This window comes from Amblyomma americanum, chromosome 3, assembly GCF_052857255.1.
Source record: "Amblyomma americanum isolate KBUSLIRL-KWMA chromosome 3, ASM5285725v1, whole genome shotgun sequence".
Taxonomy (NCBI): Eukaryota; Metazoa; Arthropoda; class Arachnida; order Ixodida; family Ixodidae; genus Amblyomma; species Amblyomma americanum.
The window spans coordinates 140,471,979-140,488,361 of NC_135499.1; the positions used below are offsets into that span (position 1 = coordinate 140,471,979).

Consider the following 16,383-nt stretch of genomic DNA (forward strand, 5'->3'; position numbering starts at 1 on the left):
GCCATTATATACTCTCCAATTAGCCTTTGCTGCACAGGTTGTGGCCACTGTATTTCTGCATCCTTATCTTTTCACCTGACTCTCTACTGCCACTGCTACGTTTCCTTCACCCTAATACCCTCTCCATTGGCCCAAAAGACTCCGTTTCCTTCCCCCTGTTATCATATGCAGCTCACCAACAGACTCCGTTTGCCTGCCCCTATACTATCCTCTCCATTACCCTAACCGACTCTACTTGTTCCCCTTAAATCTTCTACATTAACCCTAACAGACTATTTTTGATTTCACCTAATATCCTTTTCAGGATCCTAACAGACTCCAGTACCTTCCGTCTAATATCCCTTCCAGTACTCTAACAAACTCCATCGGCTTCCCCCTAAAATCATCTGCAGTACCCGAACACACTCCATTATCATCCGCTTAATATTCTCTGCAGCACCCTAACACACTCCATTGGCTTCCCCCTAATTGCACCTGCAATAGACAAAAAAAAATTCATTGGCATTCCTCATAATATCCTCCTCAGTACCCTAACAGATTCCATGGGATCCCCTCTAATATCCCCAACAGTACCCTAACAAACTACATCGGCTTCCCCCTAAGATCCTCTGCAGCACACTAACACACTCCATTATTTTCTGCCTAATATCCTCTACAGTAACCTAACAGACTCCGTTGGCTTCCCACTATTATCCTCTCCAGTACTCTAATAGACCCCATTGTCTTACTCCTAGTATCCTCTCCATTATTCTAACAGATTCCATTGGATTTGCCTTGACATCCTCTTCAATACCTTAACAGACTTCCTTGGCTTTCACATAATATCCTTTTCAGTACCCTAACAGACTCCATTATCTACCTCCTAATATCATCTCCAGTATCCTAACATACTCCATTTGCTTCCCCCCAATATCCTCTTTGATACCCTAGCATACTGCGTTGGATTCCCCTGAATGTCCCCTCTATAGCACCCAACAGACTCCGTTATCTACCTCCTAATATCCTCTGCAGTATCCTAACATACTCCATTTGCTTCAATCATGCACTGCTATTCCTCCCAACTTCCTCGACGGGGCAATGTCACCATTTTATCGGGGGTTACTGTGGTCTACTGCACTGATTGCTATCCAAATAGCACTTCCCGATATATCTCAATGCATACCCCTTATAAGCATGCAGGTGTAGTGATTGTGGCGCCTTGTCGGAGAACCTTTCTGACTGATGTTTTGTTGTATCCTGCAGTCAGTCATCCACATGTGAAGGACTGTGACATATTATTTGACTCTTGCCAGACATTCCTCCCTGCATTCCTTTTAAGGCATTGATTAGCTCCTGTTTTCTTACAGCTCGTCTTCTCACCTCATAGGCGCTGCTGTTTCTACGTTTGTACCTTGATAATTATGGCTATTGCACAAATCCATATAGTAGCTGTATGCGGCTTAAACTATCTTATTCGTTTTCCTAATAGCATTAGTGCTGCTCACTCTCACTGCTTGACTGGTTCTTTCACAGGCCTAATTTTCTGTTGGCTGCTTTCAGAATTTGTTTATTAACTTATTTACTGTACTCACATAGCCTTCCCGTATCATAAGGGGGGGGGGGGGGGGGATATACAAATGCGCTAAAACAGAAAGCAGGAAGTATATAGGCAAGCAAGTCGACACATAAACCAACTATGTTTCACAGTGCAGCCGCAAAAGACGTCACTGTGAAGAATACATACAAACACCGTGGGCCAACTTATTCCGTTCAGCAACAGTTTTAGTTGAACCTCGTTATAACGAAGTAGAAGGAGCTTGACGATTACTTCGTTATAACCGTAGCTTCATTATAACCCGTGTTGGCCAGACTTCCAAGGGGAATCGTCATTCCTTCGTTATATTCAATATTTCGTTATAAACTGTTTCGTTATAACGATGTCCGCATAGGCAAAAAGTCCCATTCGAATTGTTGAGTTTAATGTAAATATCCCGGTTCACGAATGCCGCGGTGTATATATTCGCACATACACAAATGCAAAATGCCGTAAATCATCGGTTGTTCCTCGCGTACGGCATTGAATCGGCGAAGTGTTATTCATTCCACGATTTCCTCTCGTGCGTAAGCAGGGCGCGCACACCGGGGCAAGGAGTGGTGCCCATCCACCAACAATAAGAAGGGCCTTCCGCACGCGCAAGCGTGCAGCTTCCGGCCTTTGAACGCGACGCAGCGGCGCCGTATCTGCCGTATATGCATGTTCTTCAAGAGGTTCGTCGCACAAGAGAATCTGGGCCAAGAAGCGCTGCATGTTCGCGCAAGGAGAGGGGAGACGTTGTGTATCCGTGTCCACGGCCCACTAAGGGTCCCAATGACTGGAAGCTTCCATTGTCTACCTGCCCCCACACCTGCGCCAGTGTCTTTCGACCTGTTTACCTTGATAAAAGACAACTCTATCAGGGGGCCCCCAAGAACAGTTCCTTTGTTCGCCCACTCGAGGCACGATATGATAGCATTCTCCCCCGAGCGCCGCCGTCTTCAAGAACGGCTAGGAAAAGCTGATTCTTTCGCGTCAGCGTTGGCACGATCGAGAGCCTCTTCGAGGGTCTCTTTTCTTTGCTTCGTTGCGTCTCCGCGCCCTGCGTCTTCGTTCTTGCGCCGTCTTTTGTCCGTCTCGTTCGTCGAGTCCTCGACGGTGGACGCTCGCTTTCCTGAAGACGCCCCCAAATCGAGTCCGGATTTTCCTGGTGATGTACTATGAGAGCGCCTGCGATTGTGGAACCGCAACCCCGTGCTGTGTTTCTGGCGATTACAAGTTGTTTCGTGTGTGCCTGTCAGCCTACTGTGACTGCTCCTCGGTTCTGTGACACTGACTGCCACTGGTCTATATAGACAGTCCTGGGAAGTGTACTACGGCCTGCGGTGTGACGATGCAACGAGCTCAACTCTTGTGTCAAAGATAAGTCGCCCCTTGCTGCAAGAAGAAGCTTCGGTCGTCTTCCAGCGCCTTCATAAAACTTGCATATTTACTGCGCGGAAGTGAAGTAGGCACCCTTCCTGGCAGAAATTGCGGTCGAAGCTATGCTGGTGAGTATCGCATAGTGTGTTTCGGCTTTGTGGGCTTGTGGTCCTGGAGTTACGAAGGGTGCGGTAACAATGGCGTTATACTTGTGACAAGCGAAAAAAATTATCTCCTAGCTCGTTGGTTACATATTCAGAACAAATCGCTTGGCCCCTAGCTTTGCATTGCCAAAGTCCGCAGTTGCTGTTTCGGGTTGTCAGATTTTAATCCAAGCTTAGAACCGTGGTACAATTTCCTCATCTTTAAAAAGCATTTGGACCGCGTTGGCCTCACTAACCGAACGCATACGTTTGAGGAAGCAGTAGACTGTCCATCACATCGACAGCACAATCTCAAAAACAAGACCCTACGAAAGCTGAATACCTTTTCACGCTGTGGAGTGTGAACCGACGCCAGTGAAGGAGGTCATCATCATCAGCTGACGCAACATATTGTGTATAGAAGAAGGCAATGGACCTTGATTGTGAAGTAGAGCGCCGACTTTTCATGCGTGGAGTAACAGGGAGAAAATAAGGAGTGAAGACAGCAGATATTTTATGTCCAACGATAAGTTTAAGAGGCAGGCACAACTTACACCGCTTTGCAGTATTCGAAATCGCTGTCGCCAGATACAAATATATAGAAGGCATCTAAAAATTATGAAAGGGCACTTTGACAACCGCTATTTTCTCGGCTGATGTGCTGAATGACATTATTGAACGGCTGGTGACCATCATAACTTCTACTCGTGTTTAAAAACCTCTTTTTAGAAAGCCAGACATCAACTGCGTTCGGGTTACTAAGAAAATAATCGCATAATTCAAGTAGTCGCTTCCAACGGTTACTGTAGGGAACACTGCGAAAAGGATCGTGAATACAAGCAACAGTCGCACGAAACAGTACGACACGCCGCTATAATTGACAAATTCAATGACTCCGCCACATCTACGAGTGCGGCCGAGAGAGAGAGAGGCTACTGCTCCTGAGGTTATATACCGCACCGAATGTGTTGGCGCATTCCGTGGCGAGTTTCGCACGCATAGTGAACCAACTGGGGGCTCTGAGATAAGGGCGAAAAAATGGGCCCCCGGGGAGACACGTGCACCGAAGTGCCCTTCTTTCCGCAGGCACAACAGAGGGCGCACGACGGGGGCGCCACTGACGCCGGGCGCCGCTAATGCAATCCGGCCGATAAGATTAGAACAATGGGATCCCGGTCGGAAGGTATTGCGTCTGACACACGACGCAGCGAAGTGCAGGCAACCTGTTCCGGGGAAGACGTGTGAAGGGAAGCCTCTGAGAATGAAAATTGATTTATTGATTGATTGATTGATTGATTGATTGATTGATTGATTGATTGATTGATTGATTGATTGATTGATTGATTGATTGATTGATTGATTGATTGATTGATTGATTGATTGATTGATTGATTGATTGACTGACTGACTGACTGACTGACTGACTGACTGACTGAGTAGTGCGTGGCACGGGAACCTAGACTGGTGTGAGCCGATCGTCATTTTCTGTAGCCTCCCTACAGTCAGGAAAATTCGAGCTCATAAGTTTTCTTGCAAAATGGTGCGAAAAATCCCCGATAAGAGCTGCAAGCAAATAATGAACAATTGAAGCTTGCGTTTTCACATGACTTGTCAAAAAGTATTTCGCTAGAAACCCGCCTTGCGGAACAATGTTATATTGCCGAAAGTTCGTCACAACGGAATGAATGTGATTTGTTTTGCATAAGTCATCTGTCATCCCTCTTTTAAAATACAGCAAGTCATGTGTATTTTCTCTCAGGCTGCCACATAAATCTCTCTTTCGTTCTGATTTGTTGTCTTGGTTGTTTAATAGTGCAATGCTGCGGTTTTTATTGATTTCTTGCGCCGTTCACCCGCCATATCTTTAAGCTCAAGTAGGGATTTTTTTCGTAACAAATTTCCTAATTTTTACGAACGTTCAAAGACGCCATACAGCTCTATGTACAAGAGCGAGTTTACGGGCTAGTTGGCTCTGCATGATGAATATACAGCGTAGGGCAAAGACAAGGGACAGGAACAGTAAAAGACACACACGGGTGCCCGTGTGTGTCTTTTACTGTTCCTGTCCCTTGTCTTGCCTTACGCTGTATATTCATCACGTCTATAGACAGACTAGCTAGACTCCAGAATTATACTTCAAATATATAGAGGTTCTAAAATTTCTGAACATGGCGACAACAATAACATCCTATAATATTATCTTAGGAGAAACAGTTAAAATATACTTAGAATTATGAGTTATTTGGTGAGTAGTGAAGCTAAAGTCTATCACAAAAGGCTCCACTATTTCATTAAAATGCAAGGACCTAATGATGACAGCGATTCCACAGTTTGCACTGCAATTGAAAATTCATGCAGCATGGCATTTTTTTTCTAATTCTCACGCAAAAAATTTGCATCCGTTGGAGTAACGACTATAACTAGCGGACGCACACTCTCTCCTATCTTTCACATATACGTCTGACTTTTCCTAAAGACAGTCCCAGCTGTACAATCTTGCTGCTAATATGCATGTCGCATTCTGGAGTTGTGAAAGATACGAAAAAAATTATGTGTGCTTTTTTCCTTTTTTTTTTTTTCAGAGCTGGGTGTCAGTTGCATACGTTCGGAGTTATACCGAAGGTACGTCACAGATTCCTGGACACGCCATTGACTTCAGAGGGAGTCTGGATCGTCTCTCGACATCAAGTCACCGAGTATTGTGCCGTCAAAGGTCGCAGGCTAGTGCTCATACATTAAGGTAAAGAGAGAGGAAAAAGAAAGGAAAATTCGGGGCAACGAGTGAACATATATTGCATTTAAAACCGGTACTCCTTCAGTTCCCTTACTCGCAAGAACAACTGCAGTATTTTTTTTTTTTTTAATAGGAAGCAAATTTCTCTGGCCTGACCTTACTTCATCGGGAACTCACAGAAACATTTCTACCTGAACGAGGAGACTAGAAGCGACTCTTGCCTTCAGTGCATTTCCAGAGCCAAAAGTGTGCAACGAACATTTCAGAAGATTTTTATTTTTTGAGTGCCCAAGCAACGGACTATCTAAAGTCAGTTTCTCCAGGAGCCGTGAAGACGTCCCAGAGAGCACCGGCTAGACAGTGCCTGATAGGGCGCATCCCGGTCTTCTGTACAGGAGTAGCTAAGGGGCAACAGCTGAAGACAGCAACAGCCCTTCAAGGAACAACAAAGTAGCCAGCTGATCAGCAGCCTCGTACTTCGAATTCCCAGAGTCCCATCCGTTCATCGGACGTCCCATACTCAAACGTCCGGGATACCACGCACACCCCGACCAAGAAACTTTTACGCGGCCCTCCCTCTCCCCCCTCCTCCCCTGGGGAGGAAAATTGGGGCCGCGCGGCGCGCAAGAGGAGCGCCGTCATCGACGTCGCGCGGGTCGGTCGTCGTGTCGCGTAGCTGTCCCCGCATCGTCGGCGCCTTTGGTGCCGTGGCAAAGGTAGCCGCGAGGGAGCCGGGTCTCCTCCGCCGGGAGGGCCTCCGGCAGCAGCAACAGCAGCAGCGGCATCAGCAGAGAGGAGGCGCCTGGCGACTCCGCCCTCCGGCACGGTCTGCACAGCGGCAGCAGCGGCGGGTGCATCTGCGGCAGCGGCCGCGCGCGAGAGAGGGGGGCCCCGCAGCAGAGCGCAGGAGCGCGGCGCGAAACGAGCACTAGCCATGCCGCCGGCCTCCGCGCGGAGCGGGCAGCGCCGTTGCAGTTAGCCCCGCCGAGAGACCCATGGATTACGCGGTGCGCTGGTTCGCCGCTGCCTGGGCCGTGCTCTTCCTAGCCTTGCTCCTGCGCACGGCGACGTGAGTACCTCTCTCATTCCCGCCCCGACTGGACCGCGAAGGTTGCACAGCTCTGTTCGCGTTTTGAGGACGCCTTCCTCTGTGGAGACGACCTCCTCTGTGTTTTAGAGTAGATGGTTCTTAAAAGCTCGAGGGTCCAACTGTGCGGTCCCTCCCATGTAAGACAACTGTCGCCCTTACTTTCTCTCTCTCCTTCTCCTCTCCCTAGCCCTCTCCCCTCGTTTCATCTTCCCGACCACGAGTCCTCTTTCAGACAGTCACCGCGTTCTAATTGCATTCGCCGTGGTATCCACTGGGTTCAGCGGTGCGGAATACTCGCGGATAATTCAAGTCGCTTACCTCCTCCTTGGTAACCACCGAGTAACTTCCAAATTTTACTCGCTATTTCTGGTTGAAGGCATTACAGTTGCGGCCTTTAAAGAAAAGAAAAAAAAACAAGATGAAGGCTGCCACACATGTTTGTAACAAGAGCGACTTGCGCTGAAAACCTCTCTAAAGCTGCGCGCTATATTTCTGGTGAGCGCAGTTTATATCGTTCTTCGCAGCGAAGCAAAGCGCATCTCAACTCGAACAAATTTTTTTTTATTTACCGGACATACGAAAAAGATGTCGGCCCTTTCTTTGCGCAGGTTTAAGTATATGCCAATTGGTAATTCCCACCGCTACGTTTTTCGTCAGTTGGGACGGCGTTCGAAAAACGACGTCCGCACCGCGGTCGGCGGTGTACTGGAGAAAAACAATGCCCTTGTGGCTGCAGCCTAGCAGGTAGATAGTGCGCGGTTACCTCAAAACATCTTCACAATCACTGGCGCTGGGCAGGACCTGCACTGTGCTGGAGCGTGTCGTTCGTTGGCAAAAGCGAGAGAAGCAAAAAAAAGAAAGGAGGGAACAAAAGAACGCTGCGGGACAAGGAGCATGGGCGGCTAACCTCCCCTGACCGACAGTCGCGGAAGGTCAAAGCACTCGCCGAGAAAGCGCTCTCCGCGCGCGGTATATAGTAACGATCCCTTTGAAACAGAGGCAATTTCTCCCCTGACTAACGGGTGAAATGAAATACTGCTGGTCGAGACGGATCTGGCCGTAAACGTCAGGTTTGGCCTCTTCTTTCAGGGGAGAATGGCCTCCCTTTATCTTGGTCGTCGTGGTTATGGTGGCATATACCTGAGCCGTGCGTGTGTGTTTTTGTTTGTACGTTTGTTTGTTTTTCTTCGAACCTGCAGTGTGGCTGCAGCGCTTGTTGTGCTTCCTTCCATTTTGCCCCCAAATAACTCGTTGGCGGAAGGAATTCCGGAGGCCATTGTGCCCCGTGTATCGGCAGACGGAGGCTCGGGGTTAATACACGATGCATAACCACCTTCCCTGCAGCTTCCCTCTTTCCCAAACCATCCTCCTCCTTTCCTATAGCTATACCTCCACTCTTCTTCTGAAGTGAGCCACGTCTCCATCCCTATATGCATATTTGCAGAGCGACCGCCCAAAACATCTTTGTTTCGTGGGGGGTAATGTCAACAGGTGGCCTTCAAGCCAGCCAAATTTAACTAGGCTGAAAAACTTCACTGCGTGTGCGTGTGCTTTCCAGCCACTGCTGCTGATGCATAGTTTTGTGATGATACATTGTCAAATGCATGTATTTCGTTACATCGTGTACAATACATAGGTGTCAGATAAAACGGCAGAGTTTTGCTACTGATGCACCTCATTCTGGCCGACGCATTATTTGCTCCTTTGGTTTGCTCGCTAATTACCACCGCCAAAGACATCCCGCCAGAGGACGCGTCAGTATACAAAGAGAGACGCAATTGTATATAACATTCGGCTAGCGTTTTACGGGAGCGTTCGAGCAAACTCGTGGTTTGAATGGAGAAACTTCGATTGCGGCAGTTTTTCAAAGCTAACTCGGACAGCCAGGGAAAAGCGAAGGGTGGTCGGTAGTGGTCCGCTTTATACGTGCAGTTAGGCATTTATCGGGGGCTCCTATAAATAAAGTGCATTGATATACGCACACATACGGGATTTCCTCGAGGCGTGCGTGTCGTTGTCGCTTGGAGAAACGTGCGAAGAAAACACTAATGCTCTTCTTTTCTTCCTCCTTTATTTTTTGCCCCCGAGTGTTTATTATTGGCCGATATCCTCGTTTAACGCGCGTCGACGTTCCTGGCCGCCTGCAACAACAAAAGGTTGCGGACGCCTCGGCTCTTGCACGCCAGACAGAAGAGTGAAAGTGAGAGAGGAAAAAAGAAAAAGAAAGAAGGTGAAAAGAAGGAAAACCAAGACGGCCGGAGGTCATGGCACTTGACTGCCCGCCTCATTTGCACATTGTTTTGTGCCGCCGCCCGCGCGTTGTTATGCGGTGGCGTGTTTTACACGTGCACGCTCCCAGTCGGCTTGACTCTTGTCCTCGCTTTTTTTATTTTATTTGAAATACGTGCGCTTGCTATGTATCCTTTTTGCTTTATACGCTCAGTGATATTTACCGATGCAAGTCGCAGTATAGAAAAGAGAAGTATTTTCAAAGCCAGCGAAGGCGGTAGAAGAATAAAAATTATTGCACTACTTTGAGCCATTTAATAAATCAAAGTGGAACGGGAATTCTTCCTGTTATGCTGCACTGAAAAGGATACGTACATTTGTATTGGTGTGTGTGTGAGTGTGTTGCTGTGTACATCATAAACAGTAATAGATACGTAGAAGAAATAAATCACTTCTTTCTGAGGCTGCTTGGAAATTTAGTTGCCACTCGGAGATCGGGCTGCGCCATATTTGGCTAGTTCGATAGTATTTAGAATTGCAAAGCACATGCGCCGAAGCTGTTAAATTAAAACGCTTGTGAAAGAGAACTCTGCGAAGTTTTCTTAAAAGTGACACGAATACTTGCATCAGGATATTCCAAGTGGAAAGAAAATGGAAGCCTATAGAGTGTTCTTATTCAGTGTGAGTATAAGTGTTGTCTTCTTGTTTGGTTCGTACTTTAAGTGTCGGACCAATGGGCAGAGTGAAAGCCGTCGTATACATATTTCAATGCCTGTAAATGGTTATGGGTTGAGTGTCGTACGCTACAGCTATAACTGTTTATCTCCATTGTTTGTGAAGAGCCAGTTGTTTTGGTTATTCTGAAAGCAATTTGTCGAAAGTGATGTCTCTCTTCATGTTCTCAACACAGTTACTCGATTGTAGCCTTACCTAGCATAAAAGCTTTCATTGCCTAATTGATGCTTAGTACTTACGGTGTACCAGGCACTTCATTTTATTCAATGCAATTTTTCTGTGAACATGCTACAGTAGCTACACAGCACCGCCTTTTGAGGTTGGACTATATGACCAAGCGGGTACACGGTTCAAGCTTATATAAAACACTATTAATTGATTATGTGACTAACATGCTGAAATCAACTTTCTGACTGGTTTTCCGTAATTAATCTGTAGTGGATAAATTAAACGCCCTATAAATCGTTTGCAGGATGTTTCTCTAATATGTACATGCTTTCGTACTTCTACAAAACTTGCAGCTTCTTTTTGGATTTGTTCGGTTACCAGAGCGTTTAGTTGTGTTGTTTTATTCGGTTTGCAACGTACTACACGTACCCACCCTGTACAACCAACGCGACTACAGGAAGAAAGCTCGAGGGCTGTAGTGTTATATATCGTTGCGTCGCCTCTTTTCTGCGTGCATTTGCCGGCTTTGCCACCGCTTGAAAGCCGAGCACGACCGATGCGCGCTTGTCCGGGTTAATGTTTCACCAACGCATGCAGCAACCGCACCGCCGCGACATGCGACTCTAGTTGAGACTGGCCAGCTTCGAAGCGGCAGTTCACGACAGTGCTTGTATAGTTTCTTTTTCTGTCTATACCGTGGACGGGATGTATTGATTTAACAGGATACGCGTCGCCTACTTTAATTCGAACTTACTAGCTCTTTAAACAAAGCAACGGGAACTAAACAGGATACTGAGTTATGTAGCTGGACAATAACAACTCAGATCGATTGGTACTGATGTATGTATGTATGTATGTATGTGTGTGTGTGTGTGTGTGTGTGTGTGTGTGTGTGTGTGTGTGTGTGTGTGTGTGTGTGTGTGTGTGTGTGTGTGTGTATGTATGTATGTATGTATGTATGTATGTATGTATGTATGTATGTATGTATGTATGTATGTATGTATGTATGTATGTATGTATGTATGTATGTATGTATGTATGTATGTATGTATGTATGTATGTATGTATGTATGTATGTATGTATGTATGTATGTATGTATGTATGTATGTGTGCGTGTGTGTGTGTGTGTGTGTGTGTGTGTGTGTGTGTGCGTGTGCGTGTGTGTGTGCGTGTGTGTGTTGCGTAGCCTCCTTGAGTGTCATAGCCATCTGACCATATTTGTAGGCATTGTCTTATATAATGAGTGCTAATTGTACTTTTACGGGCGCTTGTCGCGAATTGCCGTGTTTTTCCCCTTTCTTTCTGCCATTGCGCTATTCGATGCCAGGGGTTATTTTTTGACGTTATTTATATTAATTACCTCTGGCCAGTGGTCACATATAAGACGACTGAGATTGTTGTAGGGCTTGGCGCAGTAACCGATTGGCGAAAGCGACCATTTCGATCTGCCTGCGTTGTCTGGCGTCTGACGCGAGGCCAGATTATAGATTTCGCAGAAAGCGAAGAAAGCATTGCGTCGCAGATTAATCGAACTGGGACAAGTGCTCTAATCGCTCAGTGACGGATGGCGACTTCGAGGGTCCTCCACTGTCCACTCGTACACGGAGAGAAAGAGAAAAGAAATGATAAAAAAAGCCACGGTCTCTCCCGCGATTTTTTTCCGCGGCCGCAGCGGTTTGTTGAGAGCTGCGAACAAAAACCTGAAATGCACCGTACGCTGCTTCTGCCATCGATTAACGTCCAGAGCAGTATTTAGTTCTCACGGCGATGTCGCGTGTACTCGCTGCGTCGCTTGCATGCATGCTGTATGCAGGCTGTAAAGTCTGAGTCTTTGTGCGGTAGTTTCGTACCCACCGTACGAAGCGGAGAGCTTCGTTTGGGCCGCCTTAAAACGCGAGCTTAACAATGACCGCTGTTTAAAATTCTACTCATTTTACGCGCGCGAATTACTGAACCAGTTGACGACAGTGTGCAGCTGGGCTAGCTAGTAGGTGCAAATATGGACACATAGTGGGAAAGCAGCACGTTGATAAAGGACCCAGGACATGCCACACTACACACGGCGGATTGTGTAGAAATCTGATATGCGTGTTGCAAAAAAAACAAAAAAACTGCGAATGGTGCCTTACAGTTATGCTGTCTTGGTTTTTTTTTTCCGGGAAGATGTTGAAATCCTAGTCAAGGCATGCTTTTAGAATTTCCCGGTGCCACGTCTTATTTGACACTGATTGAGCGGTACACTGATTAAGCGGTAATTATTTCATTGCGGGCCTCAACCATATCACTCATGCTTCTTTGTCCTTAGGGAAAAGCTGCTTTCTCCAATTGCTCTTATTTTCAGTATCTCTATTGAAGGGAAAACCTTGCGTGGTATGCATTTGAGACAAGGCGTTTGCCAATGACCTTTAATCCGGGAGTGTGTCATTTTGCAGAACGAAAAAAAAAAACCTGTGACAAACAGCACGCAGCTATATAAGCGGCGGAGCTCTATAAAAGCCTTTTTAGTGATTTTCTACTCGTTGTACGGTGGCGGTGGATTAGGTTAGAAATCTCGAGACTATACTTCTGTCGTTGAGTGGTACCTATAAGTTGAATTAGGGGCTAATTCCACTACAAAACAATTGTACTCAAATTCTTAACCGAAAATGTAAAGCAGAGTATAGCATTATTTGGTCAGGAGTGATGAAATCTGCCTCCTCGCTTGGCTGTGATGGGTACCTGTTCCTGTTGTTGCATTTTAACGTAGTTTTAATTAATTTATTTATTTATACTCTTTGGAACAACCGCTATTGAGCCGGAGAGCGGAAACAATGTGTAACATAATAAACAAAATCAGAAGAAAAACAATAACACAATTTATAGTTATACCGCTTTAGCTATCATGTTTGAGACGCGCTGGCGATCTTCGATGGTCCTTAAAGCTGTTCTCACCTCAGTCCTTACATAGCCGAATGCAAATAAACAGCGCTTGTGAAGTCGTGCGACAAACTAATGATTCCATGTGTAAACGCAAAAACGTAATCTGGTAGCGGAAATAGGAAATAGGTAGCAGAATTAAATATCAATTAAATAGAAAGAACCACGTATGCGTTTTGTTTCGTTCGTTTGCACTTCTTTGCCGTCAATTCGTTAATTGATTTTTTTTTACTGATGTCTTATAACAAAATTTCGTATACGCTGTCAGGCGATGGATTCAAAGGAGGTTTAGTCAGCGTTGTTTACCAGGGAAACACAATAAATTGGAACGAATTGAAGCCATTTTGTAATGCATCCCAAGAGGTGAGCACCTATCAAGAAGCATTAGCGTAGATCTGAGAGTGCAACTCGTTGAACTGGTTGGCTCCGTAAAGGTTCTCAGTGTGATGTTTTAAAAAAATTTAATTTGGAATGAACATGGAGAGCACCTTCAATATAAGGTAGCATCAGGTGTTGGCATTATTTCCAGAATGAGGACGTATTACCTTTTAAATTAAAAGTTTCACTTAATAATGCATTAGTATTTTCGCTTCTGCAATACCGTTGCGTAATCTATTGGGCCACAGGCGTCACAAGCTTTTAAAGACTACACCTACTACAAAAGAGGACAGTCCGATATATAGCTAATACAGTCTAGAATCATACCACTCGTGCATTTTTTAAAAACATGATTTTCTTTCACTTTTTCGTTTGCATAATTACAGATTGATCCTAAAGTATAGGTCATTTTTAAAAACCAGTACACATGTAAAAATCTCTCTTGCTAAACTGCAGGAAACCTTTTATTCGACAGACACGACGTACTGAAAAATGGTATATCATTTTTGTACTTAGCCCACTCGGTCAAATATGTTGAACGCAGAGTATTTCGACCCATCTAGACAATCTAAAAAGTGCATTTATTGTTTCTGCCGCGAAAATTGATTCTGATCCTGAAAATACTGTATTTTAGTGCTGTTTCTTTTTATGCGATATGAACTGTGTAACTTTTCTTCTCACGTGCAAATATGTTGCATATGTTGCACACATATGTTTCTTGCTTTGCATAGTGCGTTTCCATGCCCTGATCTATTTGTAAAAACTGCTGTTTCCTTCAATTCCACTGTATTGCCAAGTGTGCTAAAGTTTTGAACGATCTTGTATACCTGCTTTTATCCCCTGCTCTTGCGTAGCAAAAGAGAAAAATAACAAACTGAAACTGAACAGGGTTTCCAAAAATGTTTTGGCACTGGCCAGGTACGTACAGGACTGATTGCGAACTTTCCCGACCCCTTGGCGACAACACGTATAAGAGTAGCATCTACATATTTCTCAACATTACTGCACATTTATTTTTACGATTTACGCATGAACTCACAAAATCATTTATTTCTCGCTCTGGTCCGCTTGTGCTCTATTTGATTTAAAAGACTGCTTGGTTACTTTGTACCCTGACTTGATCAATGATCCCCTCAAGTATGCCTCCGTGTTTATTTTCTCAGCTCCTGTACAGTCCAGTGTTTTTCGAAAAGACACAACCAGCGTATATGACTATATGTATATTCGTGTTAAATACATTACTCCTTATTGCATTTAATGACGATATACTCAGCGCAGCCATGCAGTAATGCAGTCAGTGAAGTGTCAGTGCAGTCATGTCTTCTGAAATGAACCTTTCTCTGAGCAATAGCCCGCACAGAAAGAGAGAGAGGGGGAGAGAGGGCAGCTATCTTCAGCATGAAATTTCGCTAACAGTCAGCAGCGAATCGGATTCTCTGAAGATATTCTTTTCCTTTTCTTGTTTTCCGCCCTGAGCAGTAATGACTCGGTTTAGAGTTCGAACTTTGCGAATCCGCACAGGGAGTACCGCAGACAGCACTGGCGACCAACTAGGCATAGCGGTAATTTCACTCGTTCCAGAGGTTACTCTTGCATTTCGCTCCCACTTCTGGTGTTGGTGGGTAGTAGTATACCACCTGGCCTTATGCGGCCGGCCGAAATTATGAAACATCCCATTTGACGTGCAGTTCAGCGCAAAACTGAAAACTAAACATTTTGATAGATTTGCCTACTTAGACCCCTGTCACACGGGACTTCTTCTCAGCCTTTGCCGTAAAGTTGTCTTATTGCACTAAAGGAGGAAAACCGAAAAGGAGCAGCGACGCTGCTACACGGCAAATCCAAAGGAGCTAGAACGCGGCCTCCGTGAATGCCAAAAGTCACCGCTGTGTGTGAAGCGGCGCTAGTAACATTATGAAATTAAAGCAGACGGTAGCACTTCAGCTAAGAGTGCTTTCGTTTATGTTGGAAAAAGTAGCTATCACGATAATAAACGAGCGTTCTGGCGGTGAGAAACGGATATTTTGAAACAAAGTTTCTTTTTTTTTCATCCTTCTCGGTCCGACCACGGCAGGCGCACTTTTCCGTTCGGCTCCTCGTTGTGTTCGAGAAGCGTGCTTTGTTGCTTGTGTCTTTGTGCACACAAGCAAACTCAAAACACGCACTCAACAAAGAGCAAACGAAGAAAAAACAGCAAAGCGAGATGCGCAAGCACGTGTGTGTCGATGCGGCTGCTGAAAAGCGTTCAAGTCCTTTCTTAGCAGTGTGGATGTCTTTAGTCATAGCCTCCTCTACGGTTAAGTGCACCGTAACGCAAAATTAACCATTAAATAAGATAAATTAGATATTTTTTTACGGTTTCAAAACTAAAAATTGCGTCAATTTTTTATTCTTTGAGCTCGCTAGCTGGCGCTGCCGTCTGGGTTGCTCCTTTAAGCAACTTTAAGGCCGCTGACGGCCGCCTTTATTGCTACGGAACTTTATCGCAAAGGTCTCGACGCTTTGCCGTGTAGATGCGCGTCACGCGCCTTTGGGGCAAAGGACCTTAATTTCTAAGGCCTTACAAGTGCCCGTGTGACAGGGGTATTAAAGACGCTTAGCTACTGCCCTCAGTCACCCCTGATGAAGGAGCCGAGTCGGCTTCGAAACGTTGGGTTAAAGTTAAAATTTTTGGTTGAAGTTGTGCAGTTTATTATAAGTTCACCGCAAGCCTCATTTTCGGAAAAGCTCTTATTTCAAGCATTGCGATTTTAAGTGCCGCTCAGGTTTTGCTCACATACTCGATTCCGCTTGAGACTAGTGCACCGCCACTTGACCCTTTAGTAGAGCAGTTCTTTTTTTTTTCGTCTCACCATCAAAGCGCAATGTTCGCGGCCAAGTAACCAAGTTTAATGGACAAATTTATGAGAGAAAAGTAAGGCATGGCGTACCCTCTTACTGACACACATATCACGCTCGCCGCATGAGTTTAAAGTGCTGATCACTTGGCCTTCTTAACCTTCAACATCGTCCCATCACTCAAAACCACAACGTGTTGCTGCATCAAGAGTGCGT

The 16,383-nt window shown here is 45.5% G+C and overlaps 1 protein-coding gene across 1 annotated transcript in view; it reads left to right on the forward strand.

Moving 5' to 3' along the window:
* Nucleotides 1–2,526: 2,526 nt before the first annotated feature.
* Nucleotides 2,527–16,383, forward strand: part of LOC144125027 (protein Wnt-6-like) — a 44,892-nt gene continuing 31,035 nt past the window's right edge. Inside the window, exons 1-2 of the mRNA XM_077658061.1 lie at nt 2,527–3,063; nt 5,661–6,881. The gene's annotated coding sequence lies outside the window, so the exon portion shown is untranslated. The remainder of the gene's footprint in view (nt 3,064–5,660; nt 6,882–16,383) is intronic.